Source organism: Parasteatoda tepidariorum, chromosome 1 (assembly GCF_982258835.1).
Source record: "Parasteatoda tepidariorum strain Cologne lab strain chromosome 1, Ptep-v5.0, whole genome shotgun sequence".
NCBI lineage: Eukaryota > Metazoa > Arthropoda > Arachnida > Araneae > Theridiidae > Parasteatoda > Parasteatoda tepidariorum.
Window position 1 is genome coordinate 2,945,034 of NC_141755.1, and position 20,034 is coordinate 2,965,067.

Sequence of the window (20,034 nt, forward strand, 5' to 3'; positions counted from 1 at the left end):
CTATGGGTGAAATTTAGAGAATTAGTGGTTGGGTATTTTAATCCCCTCAAAATTTGGACACCTGCAACGCTCATGCCAGAAAATCTTCTAATCTTTCGTGACTGAAAGTCCTCTCGTTGATCGTGATATGGAAGTTTAGAGAAAGTTTACCGGCTCAGGTGCTGTCCACGTTTTAATTCGAGTCAAAATTGCGTGGCATTCCTACCGTAGCCATTAAAAGCTAATGCTCTGAAAAACTGAAATAAGTATTTGAATAAGGTTGGATGATGGTTTGTCGAGTGAACAACATTCTTTCTTCTATTGTTATATCATATATTACCGTATTGCATATAAATGAGACTTGAAAGAGTATACGACTCCCTACTAACATAAAGCTGAGAAAAACGATATAGGTGCTTGAACTGCCTGGCCAAGGTTAAGTGATGTGCATTGAGTGCTTATCATTCTTTTTGTTGCTACCGTATGTTCTTGCACTGCATGAGACTTGAGGGAGTGTATGACTCCCAGCTATATGTTATTTACAGGATATACATGGGAGGCAGCTGTACGCTCCTTCGTATAGTTTTAGAATCCTTGTTACAAAAGAGGTAAATAAAAATGAAAAACAAGGGTTGTAACGTAATATTTAAGCGAGGAGAGAACAAAAATTTTAGCGATTTTTTTTTTAATTGCGAGTGAAGAAAAAAGAGGGCAAAACATTAAACCGGTTAGATTGCCTGAAAAAACAATTTCTTGCTTTTGATGAACATTATCTGTTTTCTCCGGCAATTAAATAGCTTTGATGTTTTCAATGGGTAAATGATGGTACTAGTGTTTTGTGCGACAAATAATTGCCTAAAAGAACCCAAAAGTTAAATAAAAAACAAACTCTCTTCTTATAGAAGACCATCGAAGTAACCTATTTTTAAATGTGTTTTAGTTCATTGTAGATTATATCCTTTACTTTCGATTGTTTCAAGCCGTTAGGAAGACATGTACGCGAAAAAAGAAATAAATAAATAAACAAATTAATAATAAAAAAATGCATCATTTTAAGTAACTTTTTATTTAATGATCGTCGGTCAAATTTTGTAATTTGCCATGTAAAAATACAGAGCGTAGAAAATTGTATAATTTACAATTCAAAATTTTTTTAAACTATTATAAAATGAAACATTAAAAAAAATAATAATAATAAATCTTATTAAAAGATATTTTTTGCATCGAATTTTTTTGAAAATTTTTTTTTTGCAATTATGTGCAAAAAGTTTTCGATTCGCTAAAGAATCTTTTGGGATGTGGCGAAATACGCAAAATTAACATTAAGGGGTTTAAACTTTGGAACGCTCTCTTGACTATTAGGACTATATTTCCCAGATTGCAACTATCCCCTATATTTTGGGGAAATCCGAATCCGTTGATAAAATTGTATGTTTTTGTGACTGATTTTGTTACTTAAAATATAGTGTTTAAAATATCGTATTTAAAAAAAAAACTTCTTCTCCTTTTTTTTTTTTAATTTTTTAGAAAATAAATTCTACACTCATTCTGAAATGCATACTTATTACACAAAACTATAATCAATATTACTAATCAATATTGCTAACGCATGGTTTAAATTAAAAACATGTACGAGAACGTAACCAAACGTTAAACTGCAAACACTCATCAGCATCATCATAGTTGGCCAGACAGCCCAACGTGGGCCAATGCTTTCCTCTGAAGATGTCTCCATAGCGACTTCCAATTTATCTTTGAACTCCAATTCTTAACGCTAATTGCAAGAAAATCAGACTCTACCGAATCAGTTCATCTCAAACGCGACCTTCCCCGCTTTCTTGTTCAAATAGGTCTAGAAAGCAATATCTTTTTTATTGTATAGTCATCACTCATTCGAATCACGAGGGCCATCCAGTTCATTCCATTTATTTTTATGTATTTATTAATATCAGGTTGTTTTTAAATCTTGTACAGTGGAAAGTTAAATCTCCTTCTCCAGTTATTGATTTCATTTATACCACCAAGCAAAATACCCGCAAAATATTTCTCTCAAATATCGCGATGCAATTTTCCAACAGTTTTTTCATTGTCCAAGCTACAGTAGCATATGTCAAGATCGGCCTGCCAAGAGTTTTGTAAATTAAGAACTTTGTCTTTCTAGAAAGAAACCTATGGTTAATAAATCTTCCCAGCCCATAGACAGCCCTTATTTGCCAGATAGAGTCGATTTTTTATTTCGGGAGACATTCAGTTATCAATAGTAATAGTTGATCCTAAGTAAGTAAAACTCCTTACTGTTTCAAATCCATAAGAATCTATTTCAAGATAGGAATCTAGGACTCTATTTCTAGAGAATAACAAGTATTTTGTTTTCTCTGCATTTATGACTAAGACCATTTGTCTTGCAGCAACAAGAAATGCCTCTTTCAGGGCAGGAAGGAAACGAGCAAACATTAATATCATCTGCATATGCAAGTCGTTGTACTGATCTAGTAAAAATATGACCACTGGTATTGATGTTTGAATTACGAATAACTCTCTCAGGTGCAAAATAAAAAAGAAGACAGGATAGGAAATCTCCCTGTTTTGACACTTTTAAATGTATCAAGATTTTCTGACAGAGATCCCAGATAATTAATCTTACACTTAGTATCTTTCAATGTAAGTCTCGTCAGTTTAATGAGTTTTGAAGGTATTTTGAAATACTTCATTGTTTTAAGAAGAAAATTTCAATTGATCAAAAGCAGCCTTGAAATCAACAAAAAGTTGATGTGTTTCAATGTTAAATTCCATTGACTTCTTTGAAATCTGAGGGAAACAAAATATCTGAACTTTAGTTGATTTTCCAGCATGTTACAATTATATTTTTCTATTTGTGAGTTAAAGACTGGTAACATCCTGAGAAATAAAATTCTTGATACAATTTTATAAGTTATACAAATCAGACTAATGCCACGACATCATAGAATCTCCTTTCTTGTGAATTGGACACAAAATGCTAACATTCCAATTCGTTGGCATAATCTCAAAGTACCAGATGTCAGTAATAAGTTCAGATAAATTCCTCAATATGGTAGGTTCACAATTTTTTAGTTGTTCCGGCAGCTAAAATAAGTTTTTAATTGCAGCCCTGCTCTCCTCAATGGTTGAAGCCTCAACTTAAACGGCAAGCACTACATGGCGCCAAAACGTCAGACAAATACCGCACAATGTTTATTTCTTGTAATTCGATTATAAAGGCTTTATATGAAAAAATACTGAATAATATAGATAGAAATATTGTTTAGGGTAGATTAGATTGAAAAATTGGTCTTAGGACATTCAATAACTATTTCACCCTATTGTATCAAGCACAGGGGTTCGTTTCGATTGGAGATGATTGAAACGGTGCTCTATACTCCAAACATTTATTAGCAGAATTATTCAGAAAATACAGCTATTTCTAGTACCCAATTACAACTTAAGTAACAACGTAGTACACAGGCTTGAAAACCTCAGTCGATTCAATGCAAATCAGAACACTATTGCAGTCACAAACAGACCAAGGCTCTACTACTCTCTCTACCTCTGCTCCTTCATCTAAAGTGAATTTTATAAAATGAGGGAAGAGGGGGTGCGAGGCATAAGTAGCGCAGATTTACGATATAATAATTTTAAAAAAAAACTTGATGAGATTCTGAAAAACTATTTACAATATTTACATACATCTAATTTTCTGACTCGCTCTCTCTGCGATGCAATCTCCTATTTATATAGGCTTGGCATAGAAACCTCGGAACTTTCGACTTAATTCTAGACAATTCTCATACATAACACCGTAAATATATTTGCCATATCGTTTCGAAACTCTTATTTTTCAGAACTAAAATTATGTTACCAAAATGGTCGCCAAATATGGCAAGTCGCCAAAATTATCGCCATGTCGTCAAAAATGTCGCTAAATCGAATTTTTCGTAAGGAATACATTAGGTGTTATTTTCTGTCTAAATTGCATTAAAATTACGCTTCTTTCTTTGCAAATTTTCCAATTGAACTATTTATTTAGAGTTCGTCTGAGGTATTTAGCCTCATAACAAAGGAATATTCACAAAATTATACACATATATGCAAATCCGTAACAATATTGTTCATTCGGTAACGAGCTAAATATGATAATAAGTGTACGAGAGTATGTAACAGTAAAAATAAATTCAAATAACGAAGAAGTCACCTGATTTTTTTAAGCAATTTTTACATCTATGAAGTTTCTTGTTGCAAAAAATTAAGCAATAAAGTTTGTATGCACCTTTGCTTTGTCAGAATATTAAATTCCTACTGCAAACGATTTCCACTTCACGTTATTTGAATGGAGGATTTTCCATTATAACCTCCAACGATAAATTTTTCTTTTCGGCCAATCAAATGTAGTTTCGCTCTTGTCATCTCTCACCTTTTGAATTTAACATGTCTCCAGACGTTCTTTTAAGGACACAGCATTATTACCTCAATTAAATGCAAAACGTTTCTCTCTATCATTTAAATACATTTATGTTTCGTCTACCTATTATGTAGCGTTTTTGATTAGAGAATAAATAATAAGTATATTAACAAGTATGATATTGTAATAAATGACAATAAGCATGACATCCCCCCCCCCCCCGAAAAAAATAAATAAATTTAATCTTCACGATACGCTTATGTTCGTTAGAAAAATTTCCAGAATGAATCTCCGCAGCCCTATCCTTATAAATCTAAATTTGTTTACTATCTCAACGCAGTTAGACAGAGATTATTATTGTATAAATTCATATTTAATCTAACATATTTATCTAACATTATCATTATTTAATCTAACATAGCAAAATTTGCAAATATATAGGTCCATATTGATAAAAACTTTGATGTTTAAATTTAAGTTGAATTTAATGATACTAAAAAAACAAACAAATGATGCTTTAACAAAAAAATAAATGAATAATAACAAGATTAAATGATACTATTTTAAAATGAAACTAAAAAAATGGAATAAATCTGTATACAATTAAGCCTGCAATCAATTCACAAAAGAAAAAAAATCTCAGCAATTTCCTTTTAATTGTTTGCTTTCTTATTAACCATAAAAAGAAAATTGAGATGGAAAATCATCTGCTAATGGTATAATAATCTGCAAATCCCGTTGCCGTAATAATAATATCTGTTAAATACATTAATAAAACCTGTTAGAAACATAAGTCTTAAATTAGAACAGTGAATTTCGAATATCCTTTAATATCCGAAACTTTACTACCGCAGATTTTAAATTAACTCACGCGGTTGCTAAGCCTATTTAGAAGCCTATGCAGGAAATTCTGTGTTGAAATTCCATTCGCATAAAACTGGATGGATTACAGTAAAAAGAAACGGTCTGTATAAATTTTATTTTCAATGAATGTTTGAACAAGTCACGATTGGTTTTTATCCTTTTGTTTTTCTGAACTGCCTTTCCGCAAACGCGTGCGATTATTTTCGTCAAGGTCGCACTGAATGGGAGATCAAAATATATCTTAGAATTAGTCGAATTCAGAGCTATCAAAATAGCAACTCTTTTTTTTTAAACTAACGAAGTAACAACTTCATGGTTAGGTTACCATTTAAGGGATTGCTGGGCTCTATTCATTCGTTACAAACTAGCAGTTATAGATAATCAAAACTTTGTTTAAAATACATAAATTGTAATTCCATCATAGCTACATAAACTAAATTAAGACTCCGCCCCTTGATTTCTCCGCTCACCAACCCACGTGGTTACCTCGTATAAAATTTTTCCTTCTGAAAAGTATTTTTTCTTTCAGTAAAAAGATAATTTTGTTTATAAATATATAATTATTATAATTTTATGTAAGAACACTTTGTTGGTGTGTTAACGAACTGAACAAGTTGTTGGATTTGAAAAATAATCAAACTGAAAATTATAATTAAAGAAAAAATGAACTTTGGGATGTGTGCGTAAAGCAATGAGAAGCAATAAACGAGAAATAATTTAATTCGTGAACAACGTATAACGATAACCCGTGTAACAGTTCAAATTTAAAACGGTTTTCATCCTCATTATATTTTTGAAGGTTTCCATAACAGTGTTAAAATTTATATCTGGCATCATATAATATTTTTCTCATTTTTGAAATTTTATCTCTACATTTGTTTTTTTTTTGTTTTTTTGTTTTGTTTATTAGTGGTCCTATCAGACCACTAAATGTTCATTGCTGGTGCGAAGGCTACATATCTGATATACATCGATTTTAAAATTTCAACAAAAAAAAAAAAAACTAATAAAAGTAAGCTTAAACTTTGGATGATAATTTTGAATGAAAAAGTTTTTCTCGGTGTGTAAAGTACAGTATTTATACATAATTGCTAACTCTGACCCTTTCGGTTAGCTCCACAGAATAGCTATTATTTCAAAGTGTTGTATGGGTTTTGAAAGATTAATTTTTCAGATAATTTTTTTCATTAAATATTTTTTGTGCATAAGTTTTGAACATGTTTTTATAAAATTATCATCCAAAACTTTTTTAACAAAAACTTTGAAAGCAGGTTTTTAAAGACCCCTTTGGGAAAACTAATCCTTTGGTGATCAGGATGATTCATGACTGCTATACATAATATACAGAAAGAAATTAAATTGTTTTGACTGTAGATAAATAATATAAGCTAATGCGATTGAATGAAGGATATAAGAGAAAATTGAAATTTGACTTTATGGCAGGGTTTTATTTAAAATTACGATTTTTCGGAAAAATTTACTTGCTAAACGAAAAAAAGAAATATAATAATCTAATCACTAGTTAATTCAATTTAGAAGTGAGAAAAATTTCTATTAGATCAGAGTGATAGTTTCTGAGAAATCGTAACCATCTACATCGGAAATAAAGATTTTCAAAACTCTTTTTTTTTAATTTTTTATCCATTGCCCCTCTTGCCACAGAAATGTTTTAATGTGGCCAAAACTTTAGCGAAAAAAAAAAAATCGTTTTTTGAAATCGTGATTTTAAAATCATTCTCATACATGTTTGAGTTATTTATGAGCCATGTAATGACTCATAAGTCGTGAGACATGAGTCAAAAAACTTATTGAATCATGAATCAAACGTTAAAGCATATCCAGACAAGAAAAAAAAAATGTACACATTACGGGGGCACAAATTAATATTAAAGCTGGAGGAAAAAAAAATCGCTATCGAGAACTGACGAATTCATTATAAACATAATTATTCCTGTATGCATTTGTATGGCAAAATTCATAATTTGAACGAAATCGGTTAAATAGTAACTGAAAAATCGGATTTTAAAACAAGTCAGTAGTATGCATAGGTTTATAGTAGGCAAGGCGGGGGAGGGGAGGAAAGGGGGGAAGGGATGTGTGTAGGGTGAGAGGAGGGGGTGGGGAGGTTCGGTCAGGGGTTGACGTGGTCAAAGGTCATTGCCACGAGTCGTAGTCTAAGAGGACGGTATTTTGGAATAATAATTTTATTTTTTGTTATTTTTTTTTTCAATTAGTTTTAATTATGAATAATATTATTGAGCTATTAATAAAATGCTAATGCTATATGGTTTATTTAAATTTTAATTAGTAATATACACACTTTAATGATATATGACCCTTTTGTATTTTATAAAAACGTAATATTAATAACAATTTCTATATTTTATGGTATATATACATGTCCGATTAATTTGATTTACGGCTGGGGAGGGAAAGTTTTTTCTGAGCTCCTTACAAGTTCAGACATGGGTTCGTAATTCAGATATCAAATAATTCGTGCAATTTTTGTGATGATTGTTCTGTAATAAAAAACATTTTCTTTTTAAAAAAAATTGGGTATTCAATGAGTGAAAAAAAAAACTTCTTTTTTTTCAGGATTTATTTATTTATTATATATTTTTTTAATTTTTCCTGCATAGATAACTATTTTTTTCAGGTGTTTCTGGAGTTTTCCACTGTCTTTTAATTCTCGTAGTAATTTTTTTTTTTAAATATTTAAGCAATATATATATTATTTCATTGAAAGTACTATTTTGTGTCTTTCAAAAAAATATTTTTCTTATTTAAAACTATTAATTATAATTACATTTAAATATGTAAATAAAAATGTATAGAAAAGGATAATGTTTAGACACTATATAAAATAGAAACAGAATTACTAATTCAAACTGAATAAGCTTTATTATTTCTTAATTATCATTTTTACACCATATCTCATTTTTACAAATTGAAATATTCGGAAATCATTTTGTCTTCCGCTGAGTTTCTGAACAATACTTTTCATACATAATCCTTGACAACGTTTTACAATAAAGTAAATACAATATTGTCCACAGACATTTGAAGTTATATTTTGTAGGGAAAATTTTATTCCAATTCACATTTGAGATTTTTTTACAAATCTTGATATATCTTGGCCATATGTCTCTGGTGGTAAGCCAAAGGAATCAAAAAACTCCACATTAGCAGCATTTGGAATAAATATAGCTAACAAATGAGTTCCTGTTTGGTCGTGTTTATCAGTGTTCACTAACATTGCTGCTGGAAAGCGTTCAGTTCTAGGTATTTAATCTGATGGATAAATTCTTACAAAAAATTTCAGTGATGAGGGATCGCGAAATAATATTTTTTGAATTTGTAAGGAGTACATTAGTTTTCAAAATCAAATAGAATATTTCGATCTTTTTTTATTTCTACAAGATTGTCGAACTCTGCGTAAGCCAGTAAAGAAATAGTTAGCTGCAGTGGTGAGCTGAACTTCGCTTCTAACCTTAAATTGCTATGTCGTACCAAATTTAAATGATTTCCATTGCATAAATCTGGCGTTAAATCAAAGCGAAATAAGGAATATCCATCTGGAAATCCATTTCTTCAAAGATAAAGGCCACGTTCTTCATCATTAAGAAATGAATTCTGGAAAGCGCGTATATAATTATTGTTAGCAAATTCAGGCTGCAGAGGATTGTGAGGAACTGGTTGACCATCAACATATACACCTAAAAAGTTAATGCTACACTGTTTAAATTCAAAATGAGATTTCTTATAATTTCCATTAAATGCATCATTATCAACGCAAGATAGGACAATACGTTTAGGCATTTGTCCAACAAAAATATTATCTTGAACAAAACTCATATTTCCTGCTGGGATTGAATAAACTTTACAGAGTACTCTATTTATAGGAAATTTTGATGTTGATTTCTCCAAACTTTTTGCGTGACCAAGGACGACTCCAGGACTGACTTTAACTTTTCGAACGAATAAAGATGCATGTTCTAATACAACTTTATAACCACCTTCTCCCAGTAAACAAAATTGAGGCTTGCTTCGGATTAATTTTATTTTCATCTCAACCATTCTGAAATTGAGGGTGATTGTGAGATCCCCTCTTTAGATAAGGTTTTTATCAAAAGGAAGATTTTTATTATCTCTTCTTTGGAAAGTGGAAGAATTATTTGTATTTTCAGGACTTAGAAATTTTTCGCAAGCTAGTATATTTTATTATGCTTTCAATATTTAAATTAATGTGTGAATTATCATTTTCTCAATAAAGCATTATAATTTCATTGATTTAATTTTAAAAATGAACCTTCAGAGATTACATTTTTATTAATTTTATACTATATGACTAAAAATTCTAAACCGATGAAATAGTTTCATGGTCAGAATGTTTGTATTTAAATTAGCCGATATAGTAAATATGTAATAATCATTCTATACATATTCAGTTGAATAAAATGGCTTATGTTTTCATTACTTAAATTAATGTTCCAATTATTATTTTCCCATTAAAGCATTATAATAACATTGATTTAATTTCTAAATGAACCCTTCTTTTGAGATTACTTTATTACCAATTTTAAATGATGTGTCTAATAATTATAAAGTGATAAAATAGTTTATTAGTCAGAATGTTTGTATTTAATTAGTCGATATAATAAATACGTAATAATCATTCTAATAGATAACTATACATAATCAGTTGAATAAAATGATTTATGAGTTCGAAAAAACTTGATGAATTTGTCTACACATTATCAGTAATATAGTGAAATTATTATTCATTAATATTTTTCCGTTAAAACTCGTTTGATTAAGGCAGTTTTTGAAAATATCGATAAAATACTAGCGTCTTTGACATTAACCTAAGAAAAGCTAAGTACACTCATATCGTCACTCTGTAACTAAAGTTTTCGACAACTATGTCTCGTTTTTAATCACCTGTGTTCCAAAACTCATCAGATTGGTTGTTAATTTGATGTTAGAAAAATTTTCAGAATGTTTGTACTTTGAAAAGTTCCAATGTTAATGGTACTTAGAAAATTTCTGAAGTTCTTTGTACTTTGAATAACTTTCAAATTGTTTTGAGTTAGAAAAACTTACGCATTTTTTTTTTTTGTACTTAGAAATACCCTGAAGTTGTGCGAACATAAAAAATATTTTTAGTTGGTTAATACGGTAGTTATAAATTTTTTAAATTGATTGGCATTTCAAGAATTTGAAAAATTTGGATGTGTTGTTGGTAGAAAATTTCCGAAGTTGTTTGAACTTTGTATTATTTTTAAATTGTTTTAACTTTAAAATATTTTCAAAATTTTTGTCCTTTGAAATATTTTGAAGTTTTGTAAACATGTAAATTTTTGAAGTTGGTAAAAATGTATTTAAGGAGTAGCAGAAGTTTATATTTTTAGTAATTTTCAACTGACTCCGACTTTGAAAAATTTTGCAATTATATGTAATTTGAAAAATTCTGAAGTTGTTTGAACATAGAAAAGTATTTTAGTAGAAAAAACGGATTTACATAAAGTCGCAGAAGTTTAGTCGTGGAAAAAAATTTCTAAACTGTTTCGAATTTGTAAATTTTTCAAATAATTTGTAGTTTGAAAAATTCAGAAGAAATTTGTTTTTGAAAAATTCTGATAATGCTTAGAATTAGGAATATTCTGAAGTTATTGGTATTTTGAAAAATTCTGAAGTTTTTAAAAATGTACATGTAAAGAATTGCAGAAGTTCGAAGCTAAAAAAATTTTAAAACTGTTTGTACTTAGAAAATTTCTTAATTTGTTTGTACTTTGAGTAGCTATCAAATTGTCCAAACTTTTAAAAATTTTCCAACTTTTTCTACTTAGAAATATTTGAAACTTTGCCAATTAGAAAATTTTCATAGTTGGGAAAAAATAAAATTATTTACGGAGTTGTAAATGTTTGGTGTTAGAAAAATTTTAGATTTGTTTCGACTTTAAAAATTTTTCAAATAATTTGCACTTTGAAAAAATTCCGAAGTTGTTTGAACATTGAAAATTATTTTAGTTGGAAAAAAGAAGTATACAAAAAGTAACAGAATTTTTTTTTTTCAAATTGTTTTGACTTTGAAAATTTTCTAAATTATTTATACTTTGAAGAAATTTTGAATCTGTTTTTGTTAGAAATATTCTGGAGATGTATGTGCACAGAACTGTTTTTAGTTGGAAAAAATGGGTATATATCTAGCAGCAGGTGTTTGGTCATGGAAAATTTTTCAAACTGTTTTAAACTTTGAAAAATTTTCAAATTTTTTGTAATTTGGAAAATTTTAAATTTGTCGGATTTTAAAAAAAATTCTGAAAATGTTCAGTATTAGGGAAATTTGGAAGTTGTTGTGACTTCTAAAATTTCGTAAGTTCTTTTTAAAAAAATGGGTATATTATGAATAGCAGATGTTGTAAGTAATACTGTTGTACTGTTCATACTTTGAAAAATTCAGATGTTGTTGGCATTTAGAAAATTTTCTCAAGTTGTTTGTTCTTTGAAAAATTTTCAAATTTTTCGTATTTTGATAGAAAATTCTGATTTCTTGAAAATTCTGAATTCTTCTTGTTTTGTAGTTAGAATTGTTTATAAATTCATTGAACATAGAATATTATTTTAGTTGGGAAAAACGGGTATATAAGAAGTCGCAGATCTTTTTTTTTTAAATTGTTTTAACTTCAAAAAATTTTAATATTATTTATACTCTGAAAATTTTTTAATCTGTTGGTTTCAGAAATATCCTGAAATTGTTTGAGCATAGAAAACATTTAGTTAAAAAAAAAAAACGCATATATAAAGAGTCGCAAAAGTTTGAAATCAGAAAAATATTCAACTTGCTGAGACTGCGAAAAATTTCCAAATTGTTTATACTTAAGAAGAATTCTGAAGTTGAGTGAAGTCTAGAAAAGGCTTCAAACTTTTGTATTTAAAAAAATTCGCAAGTTTTTTAAATGTGAAGTTTTTTTTAAGTTTAAAGAAAACGCATTTAAAAGGAGTAGCAGGTGTTTGGACGAGGAAAAGTTTTTGAACTGCTTCGACTTTTAAAAGTTATAAAATATTTCGTGCTTTGATAAATTCTGAAACGGACGGTTATAGAAAAACTCTGAAGATGTTTAGAATTAGGTAAATTCTGAAGTTCTTAAAAACGGGTAAATAAGGAGTCGCAGAAGTTGGAAGTTAGAAAAAGTTTCAAACTCTTTATATTTTGAAAATTCAGATGATTTTGGTACTTGAAAAATTCTGAACTTGTTTGTGCTTTGAATAATTTTAATTTTTTTTTGTACTTAGAAATATTCTGAAGGTGAATTTAAAAATTTCTGAAGTTGGGAAACAGAAAAGGTATGTAAGGAGTTGTAGAATTTTAAAGATTTTTTTTTTTTTAACGTGTTTCAACTTTGATAGATTTTCGAATTCTTTGCACTTTGAAAAATTCTTGATCTGTTGGTTTTAGAGAAATTCTGATGTCGTTTGAATATAGAAAACTTTTTGAATGTGAGCAAAATATTTCTAAGTATAAATGGTTCGAAAACAATTTTAAAGTCAATACAATTTGAAAGTTATTCAAGAGCTGCAGTCCGCTTCTCTAGTAGGGATGAGAGTACTACCTCACTCATTAGGTATAACTGATTACTCTTAGTATATACCAGTTTTTTCCAACTTAAAAAAGTTTTCTAAATTCATCCAGATGTTGATGTTCAAGATATGTTCTATGTTCAAGAATATCAGAATATTTTAAAGTTCAAACAGATCGAAAATTTTTTCTAAGTTCACACAACTTAAGATTTGACTCTAACTACTAACAGCTTGAAAATTCTTTAAATCTTAATACAATTTGAAAATTATTCAAAGTAGAAACAACTGCAGAATTTTTAAAAGTACCAACAACATTAAAAGTATCAACAAAAAATTAAATCGAAACAAATTAAAAAACTTTATAGGTACAAATAACTTTAGAAATTTTCAAAATACCAGTAGTTTCATAATTTCTCAAAGTGCATACAATTCAAAAAAATTTCAAAAATTGCACCAATTTGAAAATTTTTCCTAGATCAAACATCTATGACTCGTTATACACCCATTTTTTTTCAACATCAAAAATTGTGTTATATTCAAACAATTTTAGAATATTCCTGAGAAGAAAATATTTTAAAGTTTATCTAAGTCAAAGCAATTTGAAATTATTCAAAGTACAAAGAACTTCATTATCATTTTAGGTAAAGAAAATTTTTAAATGTTTTAACTTAAAGCAATTTTAAAATTTTTTTCAAGTACCATCAACTTCAGAATTTTTCTAAGTTCAAATATTTTGAAAAATATTCAAAGTCAAAACATATTGAAACTTTTCCAAGACCAAACTTCTGCTAGGCGTAATAAAGCTGCTTTTTTCTAACATAAATAAATTTCTACGTTTAAACATTTGCAAAATATGTTTAAGTACAAGCTGTTTTAAAATTTTTCAAAGCCAAAAGAATTTGAAAATTATTCAAAGTTGAAACATTTTCTGAATTTTTATAAGCAATAAACATATCCGAGTTTTTCTAATTACAAAACTGAAATTTTTCCAAGAACAAATTTCTGCTATACGTTATATAGCCGTTTTTCTCACATTCAAAAAGTTTTCTATATTCAAACGACATCAGAATTTCTCTAAAACCAACAGATCAAGAATTTTTCAAAGTGCAAAGAATTCGAAAATCTATCAAAGTTGAAACACGTTAAAAAAAAAAAAATCTTTAAAATTCTACAACTCCTTACATACCTTTTCTGTTTCCCAACTTCAGAAATTTTTAAATTCACATATCTTCAGAATATTTCTAAGTACAAAAAAAAAATTAAAATTATTCAAAGCACAAACAAGTTCAGAATTTTTCAAATACCAAAAACATCTGAATTTTCAAAATATAAAGAGTTTGAAACTTTTTCTAACCTCCAACTTCTGCGACTCCTTATTTACCCGTTTATAAGAACTTCAGAATTTACCTAATTCTAAACATCTTCAGAGTTTTTCTATAACCGTCCGTTTCAGAATTTATCAAAGCACGAAATATTTTATAACTTTTAAAAGTCGAAGCAGTTCAAAAACTTTTCCTCGTCCAAACACCTGCTACTCCTTTTAAATGCGTTTTCTTTAAACTTAAAAAAAACTTCACATTTAAAAAACTTGCGAATTTTTTTAAATACAAAAGTTTGAAACCTTTTCTAGACTTCACTCAACTTCAGAATTCTTCTTAAGTATAAACAATTTGGAAATTTTTCGCAGTCTCAGCAAGTTGAATATTTTTCTGATTTCAAACTTTTGCGACTCTTTATATATGCGTTTTTTTTTTTAACTAAATGTTTTCTATGCTCAAACAATTTCAGGATATTTCTGAAACCAACAGATTAAAAAATTTTCAGAGTATAAATAATATTAAAATTTTTTGAAGTTAAAACAATTTAAAAAAAAAAGATCTGCGACTTCTTATATACCCGTTTTTCCCAACTAAAATAATATTCTATGTTCAATGAATTTATAAACAATTCTAACTACAAAACAAGAAGAATTCAGAATTTTCAAGAAATCAGAATTTTCTATCAAAATACGAAAAATTTGAAAATTTTTCAAAGAACAAACAATTTGAGAAAATTTTCTAAATGCCAACAACATCTGAATTTTTCAAAGTATGAACAGTACAACAGTATTACTTACAACATCTGCTATTCATAATATACCCATTTTTTTAAAAAGAACTTACGAAATTTTAGAAGTCACAACAACTTCCGAATTTCCCTAATACTGAACATTTTCAGAATTTTTTTTAAAATCCGACAAATTTAAAATTTTCCAAATTACAAAAAATTTGAAAATTTTTCAAAGTTTAAAACAGTTTGAAAAATTTTCCATGACCAAACACCTGCTGCTAGATATATACCCATTTTTTCCAACTAAAAACAGTTCTGTGCACATACATCTCCAGAATATTTCTAACAAAAACAGATTCAAAATTTCTTCAAAGTATAAATAATTTAGAAAATTTTCAAAGTCAAAACAATTTGAAAAAAAAAAATTCTGTTACTTTTTGTATACTTCTTTTTTCCAACTAAAATAATTTTCAATGTTCAAACAACTTCGGAATTTTTTCAAAGTGCAAATTATTTGAAAAATTTTTAAAGTCGAAACAAATCTAAAATTTTTCTAACACCAAACATTTACAACTCCGTAAATAATTTTATTTTTTCCCAACTATGAAAATTTTCTAATTGGCAAAGTTTCAAATATTTCTAAGTAGAAAAAGTTGGAAAATTTTTAAAAGTTTGGACAATTTGATAGCTACTCAAAGTACAAACAAATTAAGAAATTTTCTAAGTACAAACAGTTTTAAAATTTTTTTAGCTTCGAACTTCTGCAATTCTTTACATGTACATTTTTAAAAACTTCAGAATTTTTCAAAATACCAATAACTTCAGAATATTCCTAATTCTAAGCATTATCAGAATTTTTCAAAAACAAATTTCTTCTGAATTTTTCAAACTACAAATTATTTGAAAAATTTACAAATTCGAAACAGTTTAGAAATTTTTTTCCACGACTAAACTTCTGCGACTTTATGTAAATCCGTTTTTTCTACTAAAATACTTTTCTATGTTCAAACAACTTCAGAATTTTTCAAATTACATATAATTGCAAAATTTTTCAAAGTCGGAGTCAGTTGAAAATTACTAAAAATATAAACTTCTGCTACTCCTTAAATACATTTTTACCAACTTCAAAAATTTACATGTTTACAAAACTTCAAAATATTTCAAAGGACAAAAATTTTGAAAATATTTTAAAGTTAAAACAATTTAAAAATAATACAAAGTTCAAACAACTTCGGAAATTTTCTACCAACAACACATCCAAATTTTTCAAATTCTTGAAATGCCAATCAATTTAAAAAATTTATAACTACCGTATTAACCAACTAAAAATATTTTTTATGTTCGCACAACTTCAGGGTATTTCTAAGTACAAAAAAAAAAAATGCGTAAGTTTTTCTAACTCAAAACAATTTGAAAGTTATTCAAAGTACAAAGAACTTCAGAAATTTTCTAAGTACCATTAACATTGGAACTTTTCAAAGTACAAACATTCTGAAAATTTTTCTAACATCAAATTAACAACCAATCTGATGAGTTTTGGAACACAGGTGATTAAAAACGAGACATAGTTGTCGAAAACTTTAGTTACAGAGTGACGATATGAGTGTACTTAGCTTTTCTTAGGTTAATGTCAAAGACGCTAGTATTTTATCGATATTTTCAAAAACTGCCTTAATCAAACGAGTTTTAACGGAAAAATATTAATGAATAATAATTTCACTATATTACTGATAATGTGTAGACAAATTCATCAAGTTTTTTCGAACTCATAAATCATTTTATTCAACTGATTATGTATAGTTATCTATTAGAATGATTATTACGTATTTATTATATCGACTAATTAAATACAAACATTCTGACTAATAAACTATTTTATCACTTTATAATTATTAGACACATCATTTAAAATTGGTAATAAAGTAATCTCAAAAGAAGGGTTCATTTAGAAATTAAATCAATGTTATTATAATGCTTTAATGGGAAAATAATAATTGGAACATTAATTTAAGTAATGAAAACATAAGCCATTTTATTCAACTGAATATGTATAGAATGATTATTACATATTTACTATATCGGCTAATTTAAATACAAACATTCTGACCATGAAACTATTTCATCGGTTTAGAATTTTTAGTCATATAGTATAAAATTAATAAAAATGTAATCTCTGAAGGTTCATTTTTAAAATTAAATCAATGAAATTATAATGCTTTATTGAGAAAATGATAATTCACACATTAATTTAAATATTGAAAGCATAATAAAATATACTAGCTTGCGAAAAATTTCTAAGTCCTGAAAATACAAATAATTCTTCCACTTTCCAAAGAAGAGATAATAAAAATCTTCCTTTTGATAAAAACCTTATCTAAAGAGGGGATCTCACAATCACCCTCAATTTCAGAATGGTTGAGATGAAAATAAAATTAATCCGAAGCAAGCCTCAATTTTGTTTACTGGGAGAAGGTGGTTATAAAGTTGTATTAGAACATGCATCTTTATTCGTTCGAAAAGTTAAAGTCAGTCCTGGAGTCGTCCTTGGTCACGCAAAAAGTTTGGAGAAATCAACATCAAAATTTCCTATAAATAGAGTACTCTGTAAAGTTTATTCAATCCCAGCAGGAAATATGAGTTTTGTTCAAGATAATATTTTTGTTGGACAAATGCCTAAACGTATTGTCCTATCTTGCGTTGATAATGATGCATTTAATGGAAATTATAAGAAATCTCATTTTGAATTTAAACAGTGTAGCATTAACTTTTTAGGTGTATATGTTGATGGTCAACCAGTTCCTCACAATCCTCTGCAGCCTGAATTTGCTAACAATAATTATATACGCGCTTTCCAGAATTCATTTCTTAATGATGAAGAACGTGGCCTTTATCTTTGAAGAAATGGATTTCCAGATGGATATTCCTTATTTCGCTTTGATTTAACGCCAGATTTATGCAATGGAAATCATTTAAATTTGGTACGACATAGCAATTTAAGGTTAGAAGCGAAGTTCAGCTCACCACTGCAGCTAACTATTTCTTTACTGGCTTACGCAGAGTTCGACAATCTTGTAGAAATAAAAAAAGATCGAAATATTCTATTTGATTTTGAAAACTAATGTACTCCTTACAAATTCAAAAAATATTATTTCGCGATCCCTCATCACTGAAATTTTTTGTAAGAATTTATCCATCAGATTAAATACCTAGAACTGAACGCTTTCCAGCAGCAATGTTAGTGAACACTGATAAACACGACCAAACAGGAACTCATTTGTTAGCTATATTTATTCCAAATGCTGCTAATGTGGAGTTTTTTGATTCCTTTGGCTTACCACCAGAGACATATGGCCAAGATATATCAAGATTTGTAAAAAAATCTCAAATGTGAATTGGAATAAAATTTTCCCTACAAAATATAACTTCAAATGTCTGTGGACAATATTGTATTTACTTTATTGTAAAACGTTGTCAAGGATTATGTATGAAAAGTATTGTTCAGAAACTCAGCGGAAGACAAAATGATTTCCGAATATTTCAATTTGTAAAAATGAGATATGGTGTAAAAATGATAATTAAGAAATAATAAAGCTTATTCAGTTTGAATTAGTAATTCTGTTTCTATTTTATATAGTGTCTAAACATTATCCTTTTCTATAAATTTTTATTTACATATTTAAATGTAATTATAATTAATAGTTTTAAATAAGAAAAATATTTTTTTGAAAGACACAAAATAGTACTTTCAATGAAATAATATATATATTGCTTAAATATTTAAAAAAAAAAATTACTACGAGAATTAAAAGACAGTGGAAAACTCCAGAAACACCTGAAAAAAATAGTTATCTATGCAGGAAAAATTAAAAAAATATATAATAAATAAATAAATCCTGAAAAAAAAGAAGTTTTTTTTTTCACTCATTGAATACCCAATTTTTTTTAAAAAGAAAATGTTTTTTATTACAGAACAATCATCACAAAAATTGCACGAATTATTTGATATCTGAATTACGAACCCATGTCTGAACTTGTAAGGAGCTCAGAAAAAACTTTCCCTCCCCAGCCGTAAATCAAATTAATCGGACATGTATATATACCATAAAATATAGAAATTGTTATTAATATTACGTTTTTATAAAATACAAAAGGGTCATATATCATTAAAGTGTGTATATTACTAATTAAAATTTAAATAAACCATATAGCATTAGCATTTTATTAATAGCTCAATAATATTATTCATAATTAAAACTAATTGAAAAAAAAAATAACAAAAAATAAAATTATTATTCCAAAATACCGTCCTCTTAGACTACGACTCGTGGCAATGACCTTTGACCACGTCAACCCTTGACCGAACCTCCCCACCCCCTCCTCTCACCCTACACACATCCCTTCCCCCCTTTCCTCCCCTCCCCCGCCTTGCCTACTATAAACCTATGCATACTACTCAAGTCGTTCATTTAAAAATAACATTATTCCTTTAATAAAACTAATATAAAGGCGTCCAAACTTTGGACCGCTCTCCTTGTTACTATACAGATTGTATTTCCTAGACTGCGGCTACTACCAGTGTCCAAATCCATCGAAAAAAAGGTTATGTCTCTTCAAAGAGAGTTCGTTTTGTGTCTGATTTTGTGACTCAAAATATCGTCTGTACTCAGGATCGAATGTCCTACTACTGTCATTGTTTGTGCAGGATTTCGCAGTTTTTGAACTTTGACATGTAAAAAAACTATGTTAATTCAAACTTTAGTAAAATTTATCGATATTATATTCATAACTGGACTCAGACGAGTGAATTTGATCAATATTGGCATTATTTGTATGTAATATTTACGAATAATAAGTCAAAACATACCTTGCACAAAGTAGTCCCCATTTGGGGGCTACTTTGTGCAGCGATAGGAATTCAGTTTAATAATCATGTTTGTAGTAAAATATTGATATAAAATTGTAAAAAAAGTTAATTGTTGACATTTTTAAAGACAAAAACATCAAGATATGTAAAGATATTAGTTTGAAAATAATTTTCAGCGTTAAAAAACCATTTTTTTTGAAGAATTTTTTCTTAAAAAGAATGTTTATTTCAAAACATTTGAGTTTAAACAAAAGGAAACCATATACTTTTTTTTAGCATA